General features: G+C 33.6%; 1 pseudogene; it reads right to left on the bottom strand.

Moving 5' to 3' along the window:
- Nucleotides 1-14,521, bottom strand: part of LOC135130795 (transcription factor Sox-3-like) — a 32,334-nt pseudogene extending 17,813 nt beyond the window's left edge.
- Nucleotides 14,522-14,959: the final 438 nt, after the last annotated feature.

Here is a 14,959-nt window from a genome sequence, read left to right as displayed (position 1 = left end):
TTTACGTTGATCATTTGTATTACTTTTACAAATAAAATAATGGACTTAAAGTTTCAGTTCAAGTGCTGTGACAACTATTTACTGAAATCATAGAATTCTTTTTTACAAACACCTGGATTGTAAGTGTATGGGGACGTAATCGAGTTGCGCCCGCTACCTGAGTTGTCGAGCTCAAAAAGTCCGAATTGCGCACATTTTTCTGTAGGTGAATGTTCCGAATTGCTCCCGCTACCTCGAAATATTATCACACCTACCCCGCTTTATCCTCTTTGAAGTAGGTAAAAGTTTTTTTTTTCATAATTTCAAAGAATGTTAATTTTTCTTCATTAAAAAAAAAACAAATTTTTACGCAAAGACAAATTTCATAAATACTTCGAAAAGATAAAACTATTAGGATGACAAGAAATAAATGAGTTCGGTATGTTATACCTATTATATTTCGCGTGGAATGATTTGCCAGCATTTGTTGTTGTTCCTCAAAATTTTTCACATGATACGAGGAAACAATAGCACATTAGTATTTGAAATTTTGAAAAACCGCAAAATCGAAAAATAGAATAATTGGAAAATATAAAATTTAAAAAAATCAAAAAATCAAGAAGTTGAAAACCTGAAAAATCGAGAAATTAAAAAAAGGCGAAACATCGAGAAATTGGAAAATTGGTAAATCGATAAACCCCAAAAAAGAAAAATTGAAACATGAAATGATCGAGAAATCTAAAAATTAAAAATTGAAAAATTGAAAAATTGGAAAATTAAAAAAATTGAAAAATCGGGATACCGAAAAAATCATCAAGAAATTGAAAAATCTAAAATTCTAAAAATCGATCTGGAAAAATTGAAATCGGAAAATAAAATAATCGTGAAATCGAGACATCAGAAAGTCGACGAATTGAAAAATCGAAAAATTTATAAATCTATAAATGAAAAAGCCGAAAAACCGAAAAATTAAAAAATGTAAAAATCGAAAAATTTTGTAAACTAAAACATCGAAAGCGCGATAAATCCGGAAATCAAAAAATTGGAAAATCGAAAAATTGAAAAACCGAAAACCTAACCCTAGAAGTCGAAAAATCGAATCACCAAAAATGAATACTTGTAAAGGTAGTAGCCCCGCCAACCCACCCTTTATTTTCTTAAAAAAATAGGTCATCTGCCAAAAACAATCTTATCTCATCAAGTATGAGACTGATTTTTGCAAATGATATATCCTTTAAGAAAATAAGAGTGGGGGGGGGTTCATACTTAACAAGATAAGACAGATTTTGACAGATGACCCACTCTTCTAAGAAAATAAAGGGTGGGTGGGGGGGCTAGGTACTTGCCAAGATAAGATTTTGGCAGACGACTTATTTTGTTTTTAAATAAAAAAAATTAAAAATCAAAAATCGACAAATTGAAAAATCTGATAAATGAGAAATCGGAAAATTGTACAACTCAATAATCATTTTTTTTAGTTTTTAGATTTTTCAGCTTTTGAATATTTCGTTGGATAATTTGTTTGACAATTTTGCATTTTTTAATTCCAATCTTTTGATTTTTAGCAATTTTTAACTTTACAATTTTGCAATTTTTTGATTTTTAATTTTTCAAGTTCTCAATTTAAAATTTTTCCTTTTCAAGATTTGTCATTTTCGAGTTTTTAACTAAAAGGGGAAATTTATTCGAACCGAAATTTTGAAAAATTGAAAAATTCAAAATGTAATTGCAAAGTCGAAAAAGTAAAACGTTGAAAACTTGATAAATTCAGAAATCGAAAAATTGATAAACGAAGAAAAATTGGTGAATGAAATTGAAGCATCGAGAAATCGAAAAGCCGAAAAATCGGAAAATAAAAAATGGAAAAATGGAAAAATTTTGCTAATCGAAACATGGAAAGCTCGATAGATCCGGAAATCGAAAAATTGAAGAACCTAAAATTCTAAACCTGCGAAGTCGAAAAATAAAATCGCCAAAAATTAATACTTGTCAAAAAATTTAAATCGAAAAATTAAAAAATGTAAAAATCTAAAAATTTTGTAAACTAAAACATCGAAAGCGCGATAAATCCAGAAATCAAAAAATTGGAAAATCAAAAAATTGAAAAACCGAAAACCTAACCCTAGAAGTCGAAAAATCGAATCACCAAAAATTAATACTTGTAAAGGTACTAGCCCTGCCCACCCACTCTTTATTTTCTTAAAAAAAATAGGTCATCTACCAAAAACAATCTTACCTCGGCAAGTATGAGACTGATTTTTGCAAATGATATATCCTTTAAGAAAATAAGGGTGGCTGGGCGGGGCTCTTACTTAACAAGATAAAACAGATTTTGGCAGATGACCCACTTTTCTAAGAAAATAAAGGGTGGGTGGGGGGGCTAGGTACTTGTCACGCTAAGACTGATTTTGGCAGATGACACATCTTCTAAGAAAATAAGGGTGGGTAGGCGGGGCTAGTACTTGCCAAGATAAGATTGATTTTGGCAGATGACTTATTTTTTTAAAAAAATAAAAAAAATTAGAAATCAAAAATCGACAAATTGAAAAATCGGATAAATGAGAAGTCGGAAAATTGTAAAACTGTATAATCGGACAATCAGAAATTGAAATATCGAAAAACTGAAAAAAACAAATCGTATAAAATCGAATTCGAAATTCTAGTTTCCATTTTCTTAGTTTTTAGATCTTTCTACTTTTGAATATTTCATTTCATAATTCATAAAAAATTGAAAAACCGAAAAATCGAAACCCAAAAAGTCGAAAAATCGAATCACCAAAAATTAATACTTGTCAGACTTAGACAAATTTGATTACGAAACACTGGATTTTCCTGAATTACAGGGTCTAAGAACGCGCGGTAAGACAGGATTCAGGTAGTGGGCGCAATTCGGACAAATCCTCAAAAATTGATTTTCTTTTTGTTGAATTTTGTTTTTCTCGTTACGGTAATATTTTATAGACGAAAAACAAATAAGTTTCCCAAATTTTTAGCTCAAATTATTAATTTTTAAAGTTCGCTCTTTATTTTTTTAATTTACAAGAGCATTGCCTTAGATGTTTACGAGCAACATTTTAATATTTATATTAAGCTTCAATGAATGTTTTACCTTTTAATTAGTGATGTAATCGATGAACATACACCACGAGATGGAGAAAATTGAGAATTCAAGAAATGTGCAGTTTTGAATGCATTGCATTAAAAGATGTGTCATCTCACATGTATGAACATATTATTAGATATTATTATTATTATTGATGTCATAGAGCAGAGGCAAGAGCCTATTATGCGCGACTCGAGGAACCCTGTACTGGTAGCTGTTATTCACTACCATCTCTATTAAGGGGGTGCTCGCACAGCCCGTCCGGGAGCAGCATTGACCTGGGGTAGATACTCTACATATACCTGTCGACGGCGGCCGATGACTCAGGCTCGTATATGGAACAGCCGCTGTACGGGCAATTGGAGCTCCTGGATGTGGTGCCACTCTGAAGGTCCATTTTCAACGACGAACCCAGTGTCTACTTCATAATTTTATGGACGACCAAAAAAACTAATTCGCTAGTATAAGAGGAAGTATATGACTGAGGGTATTTTATTTAGATACCTCTTAATCCTATTATAGATCATGCAGTACCTACATGAACGGAGGCTACGCTTACGGGGCCACGGTCCCCAACCCGCAGGTTGAATTTATTAATTACTTTTTAACCAACATATTGTTATGAGGACCGTAAAAACGAAAACTTAATTTAAAATTGTGAGTAGAAGAGATTTCAACTTTTGAATAACATTTTCACTAAAAAATTCAAAAGCATTACATATCAAGATGCTTTTGAGGTTTGCAACACTTTGGGCTTTTAAAAAAAATCCATAAGCTAATTGCTGTGAGCTAATATTCCTTCCTATTTGAGATGTCAGGTTGATCATATACAGCTGATAGCTTTAGGTTTGATGTAAGATATAATGAAATATGGATTTTCAAATATGTTTAGTGCTGTAATTAAAGATATAAGTGTTAACACTGATACAAGGGAAACTGTTAAAGGTTCTTTAATTGCGATGACTGGCGATTATCTTGGAAGCCATCACATAGGAGGTTTTACATGTAATTTTTCTCCAAGTGAATGTTTTTGTAGCTATTGTCACATTACAAAAACCGAATTTGAAAATAACGTTTTAAAAATTTCCTCAACTACTTAGATCTAAATATTCCTATGACTTAGATGTTGATTTGACTCATTTAACGGATGAAACTTCCAGAGGAGTTAAATTTAACTCAGTCTTAAATGAATTGCAACATTTTCATGTTTGTCAACCTGGTCTACCACCATGTGTATGACATGACTTATTTGAAGAGGTCATGCAATATGATCTTATTTTAGCAATTGATTATTTAATTTATAAAATGTCAGATATAAAACGTAATTAAATTATTCAGTCTGGCTGTGGAAATGTACCTATTTCAATTGTAGAAGTACAATAGTATTCTGTAAAATTACAGTTGCAGATAGTTTCTTTACAAAACGTTTTGTGAAGTTACATTTATGTATAATACCTACTTATTTTTATATTTATGATCTGCATTTTTACATTCATAAGAGGTGCTAGAACACGAGTGATATGTAATATTTTTTGAAGACAATGTATTTTTACACAGCACTGGATTAAGTTGGTTACAAAGTTGCCTACTAGTTTCCGTGTATTTACATATATTTTTTTTACAGTGGAGAAAGTCAAGCGGCCAATGAATGCATTCATATTATGGTCTCGCCGCCAGCGGGGGACCATGGCAGAACAAAACCCGGAGATGGGCAGCTCCGAAATATCGAAGCGGCTGGGGGCGGTCTATTTACATATATTTTTTTACAGCGCAGAGCCGGAAAATCAACAGCGTTAAACGGCCGATGAACGCATTTTTCATTTGGTCCCGCCGCCTGCGGGGGACGATGGCGGAAGAGAACCCGGAGATGGGCAGCTCAGAGATATCGAAGCGGCTGGGTGCGGTGTGGTAGCAGCTATTTTCCGTGTATTTACATATATTTTTTTACAGTGCTCAACAAGAGCCCGAACATCGACCGCTTCAACCAGATGCAGTACATGAGCGGGGGCTGCGCTTACGGGGCCACGGTCCCCAGCAGATTGGCTTCGCCGGCTGCTGTCCATGTACCTGTCGACGGGGGCCGATGCCTCAGGCCCGTACCTGGACCTGCTGCCACTGTGAAGTGTTCAACATGCGTGGACCGCGTCAAGCGGCCGATGAACCGGATGAGGGGGAAGATAGCCCAAGAAAACCGCGAGATGGACACTCGCCGATCTTGAAATGGATAATAAGAAAATTATTCGTAATTTTATGGATGACAAACAAAACTAATTCGCAAGTATAAGAGGAAGTATATGACTGAGGGTATTTTATTTAGATACCTCTTAATCCTATTATAGATCATGCAGTAACTACATGAACGGAGGCTGCGCTTACGGGGCCACGGTCCCCAACACCGCCGGCTGAATTTATTAATTACTTTTTAACTAACATATTGTCATGAGGACCGTAAAAACGAAAACTTAATTTAAAATTGTGAGTAGAAGAGATTTCAACTTTTGAATAACATTGCGGACGAAACAGATTATGGCTATAGCAAAAATACAAAAGATTCTTCAAGTAGATTGTTATTGTGATATGGATTATAAGTTATTTGAAAAATGGTTTTGCCACCTAAATTCCCAAAAAAACCCTGGGAAGAACAAGAATGACCTGACGAGCGTGGAGAATAATACCAGCAAGGAGACCAATGTTCCTGAATCCACACCAAGCCTGCATTTTTCCAAAACCTGTGTTTTACAAAATCTCTAGGTCAATCCGCAAATTTCAGCCAAATCTGTCAACGGAAGTTGCTTAATCGCCGATGTATCCGAAGAAGAATTGCAAGCACACTTCGACAATTTCTTTGAAGACATTTTTGTGGAGTGCGAATACAAGTAGGTACGGGAAGATTGAAGAGATGAATGTTATCGGACGTGGGAGAGTGCAGTTAAGTTAAATTCTTTTCACATTGTTTGATATCTTATTTTCAATCAGAACTTGTTGCCTTACTTAGCTACAGTGAAATAAGTTAGTTAGTCAATATCATAATTTGTGTTCAACTATTGTAAGTAGGTATTATACAGAGATATTTTTTTAACTCTGACCGTACATGGCCTATGTTCAATTTAAAACAACACACATCAATACGTGTAATATTGGTTGCATAACTACGCTTTATTACAAAATGGTGTTGCAACTTGCAAACTGTCATTGTGCTGTAATTAGTATCATTCAACACTCAAGCAGACACAAGTAAACACGATTAACGAACATGTGAAATTTATTTACTAACAGAAACAAGTACGACATTTACTTTAATAAATACTCGAAGTGACCACCTTCATTTTCTATGGTAGCGGAGATGCGTAATGTTAGTTGCATAGTTGCCAATGCATCGATGTGTTTTTTAAAACTGAACATAGGCCATTTACAGGCTATGTTCAGAGTTAAAAGAAATGTCCCTGTATATATTACTCTTTTAATACCTACATTTGTTATCCATTTCAATATTTTATTCTTAGTTGGCTAGTTCTATTTAGCGACCCTAACATTAGTGGTAGCCGCCCGCGAAGGCAAGTTATCGAGGTCAATCCCTTTGTAATGGTGTAAGTCATACCCATCGAAGCGGATTGTTACAGTACCTATATGCTTTTTGTGTTGTAAATTTTTTGTTTTATGTGATACTCTGTATCTGTAGTAATAAAATATTTTTGTCTAAACACAAAAGTGGTACTTAGGTATTCCTTGTTTTACTACGTTTTCACGAAACCTAGATATATCATTTATCAACTGTGAACGTCGATAATAAGGTGAAATGCATTTTTAATTTATATTTTCTAAATGTAGTGCTTTGAGGAATGAATATAAAAATAATTCAATTCCCAAGTATGGTCATAAAGTTCTTATATTACTCTAGTGTCACATAGTTGTCAATGCACTTCTATGGAAATTGAAATCATCATTATTATTATTATTATTATTACGTTAAGTTGAACAACAGGCTTATGCCCAATTACAGTTCAAATTTATTATAATTTTTTAAAATATAAGAATGTGTAAATAAGGAGGTGAATACAGTCGATTTAAGCTGAATTATAATTCCAGCAGCTGCAATTACTGCTGTCCTCATTATAAGGAATACAGCTGAAGAGGAGTCCTCTCGTATTTTTCTTATGGGAGATTCAGTACATCTACCCGAAAAAATATCTTGCGAACCATCAACAATATTGACTAAAATTTTATACGTACGTACCTAATGTTTCTAATATTTTCAATAGAAAAGATTTAGAAAAATGTAAATTTTCGTTCGGAATCATTTCGAAATTAAGGGATAATTAGACCAAATATCATATCAAAAAGCAATAATTTGCAAAAACGGTGGTGAAGATACTTACTATGTTTAAAATTAGTTTGCTGAAAATCGCAACTTAAAATTTTAATAAATAATTGAGGATTTAAGACGTAACGATCATCTGAAATTTCTTCGTCTTATGATTTACCACAGACCATTAGAATTAGCCGCCGTTTATGCCTGAGTTGATTTATGGCCATCCCTTCTAAAGCATCCGGACACCTGGGTTTTTGAAATTGCAATAGATTACACTAATGACACTAATGAGCTTATCTGGGCTCCTAAGATATAAAATAAGTTTCTGTGTGTTCTGGGAATAAGTAATATCCTTGCAAACTACTGGTACAAATTTACCTGTTTGTTCGGTGTAGTCACCACAAATTACTCGCTGAATTTTGTCTGGTGCTCTGTATCTTGTCTTGTGTTCTTTGTTTCGTACATTTTATTTCGTTGCAAAAATCATTATGGTAGGTCAACTAGCATGGAGTGTGAGATTTTGTTACAAGGATTTAAATTAAGCCCAAGCAGTGCTTACAAAAAAATTGTTGAGTCTCGGCCTTACAATGAATTGGGTGTGGAAAAAATTGAATGCCGGAATCACTTACTAAGAAATACAGTAATAAAAATAAAGGGTGTGAGTGAGAATTTAAAAATTTGGCGATTGAAATTCCATTTATCATCGGATTGTTTTTGCCTCAAATTTACGTCTCATTATCTTTCCACACAATTAACCATTCGTTATGATGATTCACTAGATTGGACACAAAAACTCAAGTAAAACCAGTGGAGAGTCCAGTAACCTATTTCCACTAAGATAATACAGAGATCTTACTCTGTTTTTGTTCGTGTTCTTCTAATGCGTCTTTTAAAAAAGTAACTTTATATTTTGAAAATTGAAAAATTCAAATATATAAGAACTGAAAACTCGAGAAATCGAAAAACTTAAAGTTTTAAAAATACAAAATTAAAAATATCGAAAAGTTGAAAGATTGTGAAAATCGAAAGTTCAAAAAAGGAAAAATTGGAAATCCAAACAGTAAAAAGTCGAGAAATCGAAAAATCCAGAACTTGAAAATTCCGAAAGTTGAAATACTAAAAAATCAAAAAATTGAAAAATTGCGAAATCGAAAAGTCGAAAAATCGCAAATTTAAAGAATGGAAAAATTGAAAAATCTGAAGCCAGAAAAATCGAAAAATTGAGGAACTGCAAAACTAAAAAATCGAAACCTTGGCAAGTCGAAAATGAAAAAATCAAAAAATAGATTAATTGAGAAATCCGAAAACTGAAAATTCAGAAACGTCAAAACTTGAAAATTAAAAAAATTGGAAAATTAAAAAATCGGATAATTCAAAAATCGAAAAGCCGATAAGTAATAAAACGAAAAACCGATAAATCGAAAAATCTAAACATCAAAAAATTCAAAAATTGAGGCAATCAAAACATCGAAACATCCGAATCTCGATAAATCGAGTTTTCAAAAAATTGCAAAATCGAAAAATAAAAAAATCCGAAAAAAGAAAAATTAAAATATACAAGAACGGAAAACTCGAAAAATTCAAAAATCGAAATATATATACAACAGTCGAAAATTGAAAAACCTAAGTATAAAAAACGAAAAACTGTAAATCCAAAAAATTAAAAATCGGAAAGTCGAAAAATAGAAATATTGAAAAATCCCAACGAACGATAAAAAAATCGATTGTTGTGTTAGGCATGCAATCTATAAATTTATCAATATCAATCTCATTGGTGAAAAATTCCACAAAGACGTTTAATAAATAAGTATGATCCGGATTACATAATATTATATTAAAGAACGAGATTCATAAGGCAAATATTAAGGCGCGAAACCAAGTTTATAGAAGGAGCGACGAAGCTGCGAGTTATACAAAGAATGAGTGCCACAATGGCCTTATGAACGAGTTATTTATACTATTTTTTCTACCGCGCACGTTTTTTCGCAAAATGTAAATTAAATTTGATTTTTTTTAAATCTGGGGAATTTTGTCGTGGTTGGTGATGATTTGGTCTGACACACTAATCACGAGATATTTGAAATTCGAATTTTCGCAACAATGATGTTAGTTCGAATCAATTCGAGTTAAAATTGGTTAAAATGTCTTGTGAAGAATTTAGTGAAGTCCTTACGCCCCCCGAAATACGGGAAATTTTAATTTGATATTTGCAACTGACATTCACCTGACATTTTTCGTCATGGTCACCAACCTTACCGATCTAAATTACACCAGATCTATTTCAGAACCCCTTTCAGCTATTAACGAACCGCTTTGACGTGATTTGGGTGCTTTAATAGCTTTATTAGAACAGCAAGGTAGAAAAAAAAATTATTACGGCAACACCCATCACATTTTTTAAATTTTTTAGGATCTGATTTGATTGTTGACTCAAAATTGAGTATAAAATTTTATTACATTTACGACATTTTGTGGACATGTTGGTGAAAACAAGCCACAGCGTTTAGGCAAAACAACCCGCAAAAAGAAACTCAGTTAGCGATAACGCTGTCAACAGCGAAAAACAACGAACAAAAAATTTGCATTAAGTTGCGGACAAAACCACAATAGTAGGCCAAGATTTGTTTATACTTATCTCAAACAATTCTTGAAGTATGAGTTTCCAAAACTGTAAGAAAAACTACTAAAATAGCTCACAATTTAGGCAAAAACACAGAGAGCACTTGAACGAACCGTCTCACACCGTGTCACGTTTGCGAATGGTCGAAATATCAATCATGCTAACCAAGGTAAAGAACAAAAAACGTGGCCTCCAACGGTGTAGTTGTTTTTTGCGATAGAAATACATACCTACTTTTTTCCAACAACGTAGCTGAAAGCCCTTGGAAATTTATACGACGCTCAGTTTTTCGTATGAAATTCCAAAATAGCTTCTGTTTTATTCGCAAAAATGTAATTGAATCAAGAACATTGTCTGGGGAGATTTTTGATGACAAGGCGTCCTTAACAAAAGTCAACATCAACTTTATAGATTCCACGTCAAATGCAGCCTTTAAAAAACTACAGCATTCAGTCAAGATAGTCAACAAAAAGAGAAAAACGTGGTCTACTCAGGTCTAAAAAGTCGTGAATATAACACGTAAATACTAGAGTGCCTTAAAAATTACTAAAAAGAGTGGCCACTACATTGTTTATAGTACCTACACATAAAATTGAAGTAGCAATTTTTTTGTCCCGTATATAAAACTTATTAATATTTTCAGATTCAAAGAATGCCATTAAACTCTACTTGCTGTTTTCTTTAGTATCAGTTAAAGGGAGAACCAGAATTGGTCAAAAACACTGGAAACCTTCTAGAACAGAAAGTCGTGATGGTGCCTGGAGATATTGAAAAAGCAAAACAGGAGAAAATTGACTCTAATTGCAGCAGAGCTACCTACAACTGTTCAACCGTAAATCATTTTAGTAGGACCTAGTTTGCATTATTGTTAACAATAACACCTATAACAATATTTCGGTGTTAGATGCAATTGATTTTTGTTTTAAAATTTTCCATGTTCTCGATGCACGATACCCATTTGAATGTCAGCATGTGTGACATTTGATTCAGTGCTTGACATATAAAATACAGACCAAAACAGACTTAAAAATCAGGTTATCTTAATTTTATACATTTTATAGATATTCGTAAGTTTTTATTTTTTTGTACGGAAAAGTATTTTTTTATGTTCGCCTAATATTTATATTGTTATTTGTTATTTAATTCATAGTTTATAGTTTTGATGTAAGATATTTTTGTTAATATGGAAACAACATTCATTTGTTTTTACTGTGATAAATAATATTAATAATAATCGAATGAATATGTGATAATGGTAACGGAGATTTTTTATTAAATTCGTCAGATGCTGATATAATTCTCCTGTATATTGAGTTGTAAATATTTCTGTGTATTTTTGTAACTTAAAGAATAAAGAAACGAAACTATAGACTGTTTTTTGTTTACCATGTACGTACTAATTTTCGGAGCCATTATTTGCAGGTAACTCATACACGAGTTCCCCGTTTTATTACGCACTTTAAAACTGCTTCTGTGGTCGTGTTTCGGCTTTTAAATTCGCGCATAAAATTTTTGTTCATCGCGTAATTTATGAGTGCGCCAATTAGGCCAGTGCCGCACGAAGCCTTTGAAAATGGTACAAAATGAAAAAAAAAATGGAAAAGGATGATACCCATTGGAAAAAGAAGAAAATATAACAAAAATAAAAAGAAAAATAATTTACGGGCTATCTAAGTTTGGGAAGTGGAAGGATAGAAAACGGCTTATCACGATTTCCGGCAAAACTATAAGTCCTATCGAAAAAAGTTAAATAGCAAAGTAGTAGCTAATAAAAAGATTTACAACTTTTATGTTTACGCTTTTTTTACATAACCTCAAAATTCATGCGAAAAATGCAAATAACCGAGTTTTGGTTTTTTATTTTAATCTCTTAAAAAAAATTTTTTTCACGAAATTTGGTGAAAATTACCTATTTATGTCCCAAATTCAGTGTAATTTTTTTTTATTCAAAATATTTATTTTTTCCCCTTGTTTTGATTTAATTTCGAAAAAGCACCCTAATTTTCAATCGGAAATTCTCACGTCAAAATATCTGCTTTTTTTAAAAACTCGGTGTGGTTTTTGTTCGTTGAAAGTGATAAGGGTGGCCCACCCAAAAATTTTTTTTTATGTTTTGAACAAAATTTTTTATTTTTATTTTTTTAATATTTGGCACCAAAAAATACATATAACCCTAAATTTTCACCCTTCTACCCCCACCCGCCATTGTTTAATAACGATATGAGTATCTTTACTTTCATCCAAAGATGCCCAATAGGTGCTGCAAGATGGCTGTTGAATATAAGTAGTCATTGTCGTATGATAAATTTTTATGTATAATTTATAATTTAATTATATTCATTTATTTATTTATTGTATTTTAATTTTTTATTTAACTACCAAAATATTCACTAGAAATAATTTACGTGGCAAAACAACGTTTGCCGGGTCGGCTAGTTAGACGATAAAAATTTGTCAAATTTTATCGCAAAAAATGAATTACAATTAATCAAATCGATTTATAAATGTAAAAATGACAACATAACACCGAATCATTTAAGATTTCGAAAATCAATTGGCAAGAATTAAATCCTCTTTCATGTTGGCAAATCTCCCACCAAGAGAAGGCGTTTGTTTCATGGATTTGCAATTTTTTAGTTTATCAATGTAACATGGAATCTTACTTTTTTCGAATAATTAAAGTGTAAATTTTAATAAATGGCTCAAAATTTTACATGATGATAAAAACAAAATCGAATTCGAGTTTTTCCGTTTTGTTGCATTTCCTGTGAAAATTTGCCGTAGTAATGTATATTTTCTTACACCATCAGAAAGTAGAGATTTCAACGTACAGAAAGCACACCGATTTTTTTAAAAAAGCAGATATTTTGAGGTGGGAATTTTCGATTGAAAATTAGGGTGCTTTTTCGATATTAAATGAAAATAAGAGGAAAGAATAAATACTTTGATTCAAAAAAATTACAGTAGGTAAGGTTGGGACATAAATAGGCAAGTTTACCAAAAACTCGGTTATTTGCATTTTTCGCATAAATTTTGAGGTTATGTAAATAAAGTGTAAGTTCAACAGTTGTAGATCTTTATATTACCTACAATTTTGCCCTTTAACTTTTTTCGATCGGACTTGTAGTTTCGCCGGAAATCGTCATAAACCGTTTTCTACCCTTAAAAGCACACCCCCTTCCACAGTCCGACCTTAGATCCCCCGTAAGTTATTTTTCCTTTCATTTTTGTTATATTTTCTTCCTTTTCCAATGGATATCAGCTTGTTCTAAATTTTTTTGGTCTCAAAAATTATCGGCCCTGGCCTATTAAAAAAATGACAAAATTAGACTTACCTACGTGCAGAGCAATAATTCGCGTCAGTCAAAACTGACGCGAATGAGGTGGTCGATTATTTTGAGTTTGGTTTATGCATGCAATAATGATTCAGATGTCGTGAACGAACAGTTCAATAAAACACTGGGAAAGTTGTCAATCTCATATATTCACATTTTTGACTAATTGTCTAATTATTAATTGTAAAAAAACTGTACATTCAAAAAGTAACTTAAAATTAGTATGTACAAAGCATCTGTGATATTCCGGAAAGTCCGTCGTCAAATCCCACACATCACAATATAATAAAATTTTTCGAATGAACAAACAATACTGCGCGCCGGCACACAACAAAAAGAAGAACTTAACACCTAAACAAAATGGTAGTAAAGGGGAAAAAGTTTCACCGAGTGTATTATAAAAGAAGCTAAGTAGACACTGGGTTCGAAAATGGACCCTAATTATAAAATTTTTGGTAGTGAGCCATCGGCAATCCGTCGCGCGAGCGACCTCAACAAGGCCTATATTACAAAACGCGTCATAGTGACTATTTACACGATAATATATAGTGAACTAAACCACGTCAGCGCCGCCGCTTTTATTATTTTTTTATGATTCAAGGAACCAAGTCTTTATGCGTATGTACACTTTACAGCGGCAGCACCTCCAGGAGGTCCAGAGACCCGAACAGCGGCTCTCTGAGGTACGGGCCCGACTCATCCGCCCCCGTGGGCAGATACATGGAGAGCATCTGCCCCAGGTCTCTCCTGCTCCCGGACGGGCTGTGCCAGGATTGTTGCTGCAGCTCGTAGGGCGAGCCGGCGATGTTCCTCATCGATATCTGGTACATGGTGCCCTGCTGGACCGCGGCGGGCGCGCTCCCCGCAGCGTCCACCGAGTGCGGCAGCCTGCCGCCCCCCAGCGGGTACTGGTCCTTCTTCACCAGCGTTTTGGTCTTCCGCCGCGGCCGGTACTTGTAGTCCGGGTGCTGCTTTCTGTGGACCTCCTGCAGCCGCTTCGCCTCGTCGATGAAGGGCCGCTTCTCGGCCTCACTAAGTTGCCTCCACTCCGCCCCCAGCCTCTTCGAGATGTCGCTGCTTTTCATTTGCGGGTTTCCTTCCGCCAGCTTTCCGCGCAGCTGGCGGGCCCACAAAATGAACGCGTTCATCGGCCGCTTGACTCGGCCGATGTTCGCGCTCTGCACTGTAAAATAAATAGGTAGGTAGGTATATGTAAATACACGGAAAATAGTAGGCAACTTTTTAACCAACTTAATCCAGTGCTGTGTAAAAATACATTGTCTTCATAAAATATTACATATTACTCGTGTAATTTTACAGAACATGTCTGTACTTTTGAAGAAAACGATTGTAGTTTTACAACTGAAATATTTACAGTCAGTCTGTATAATTTAATTAGGTACGTTTTATTTCTGACATTTTATAAATTAATATAGGTTCTAGGAAAATCAAAATAGATACTACGTATGACGTATAAGAGTATAATAAAGATATACACACAAACAAAATGAATAAAAACGCAACATAGAAGAATAAAAAAAAAGAATAACATAATTGCAATTGAACAATACGCTTACATAGTTATATGGGGCCCACCAATTTTTCACAAACAT

Source organism: Zophobas morio, unplaced genomic scaffold, assembly GCF_036711695.1.
Source record: "Zophobas morio isolate AGI-343-1 ecotype UQ-CSIRO unplaced genomic scaffold, CSIRO_AGI_Zmor_V1 ptg000018l, whole genome shotgun sequence".
Taxonomy (NCBI): Eukaryota; Metazoa; Arthropoda; class Insecta; order Coleoptera; family Tenebrionidae; genus Zophobas; species Zophobas morio.
This window is presented reverse-complemented; position numbering and strand designations above follow the sequence as displayed.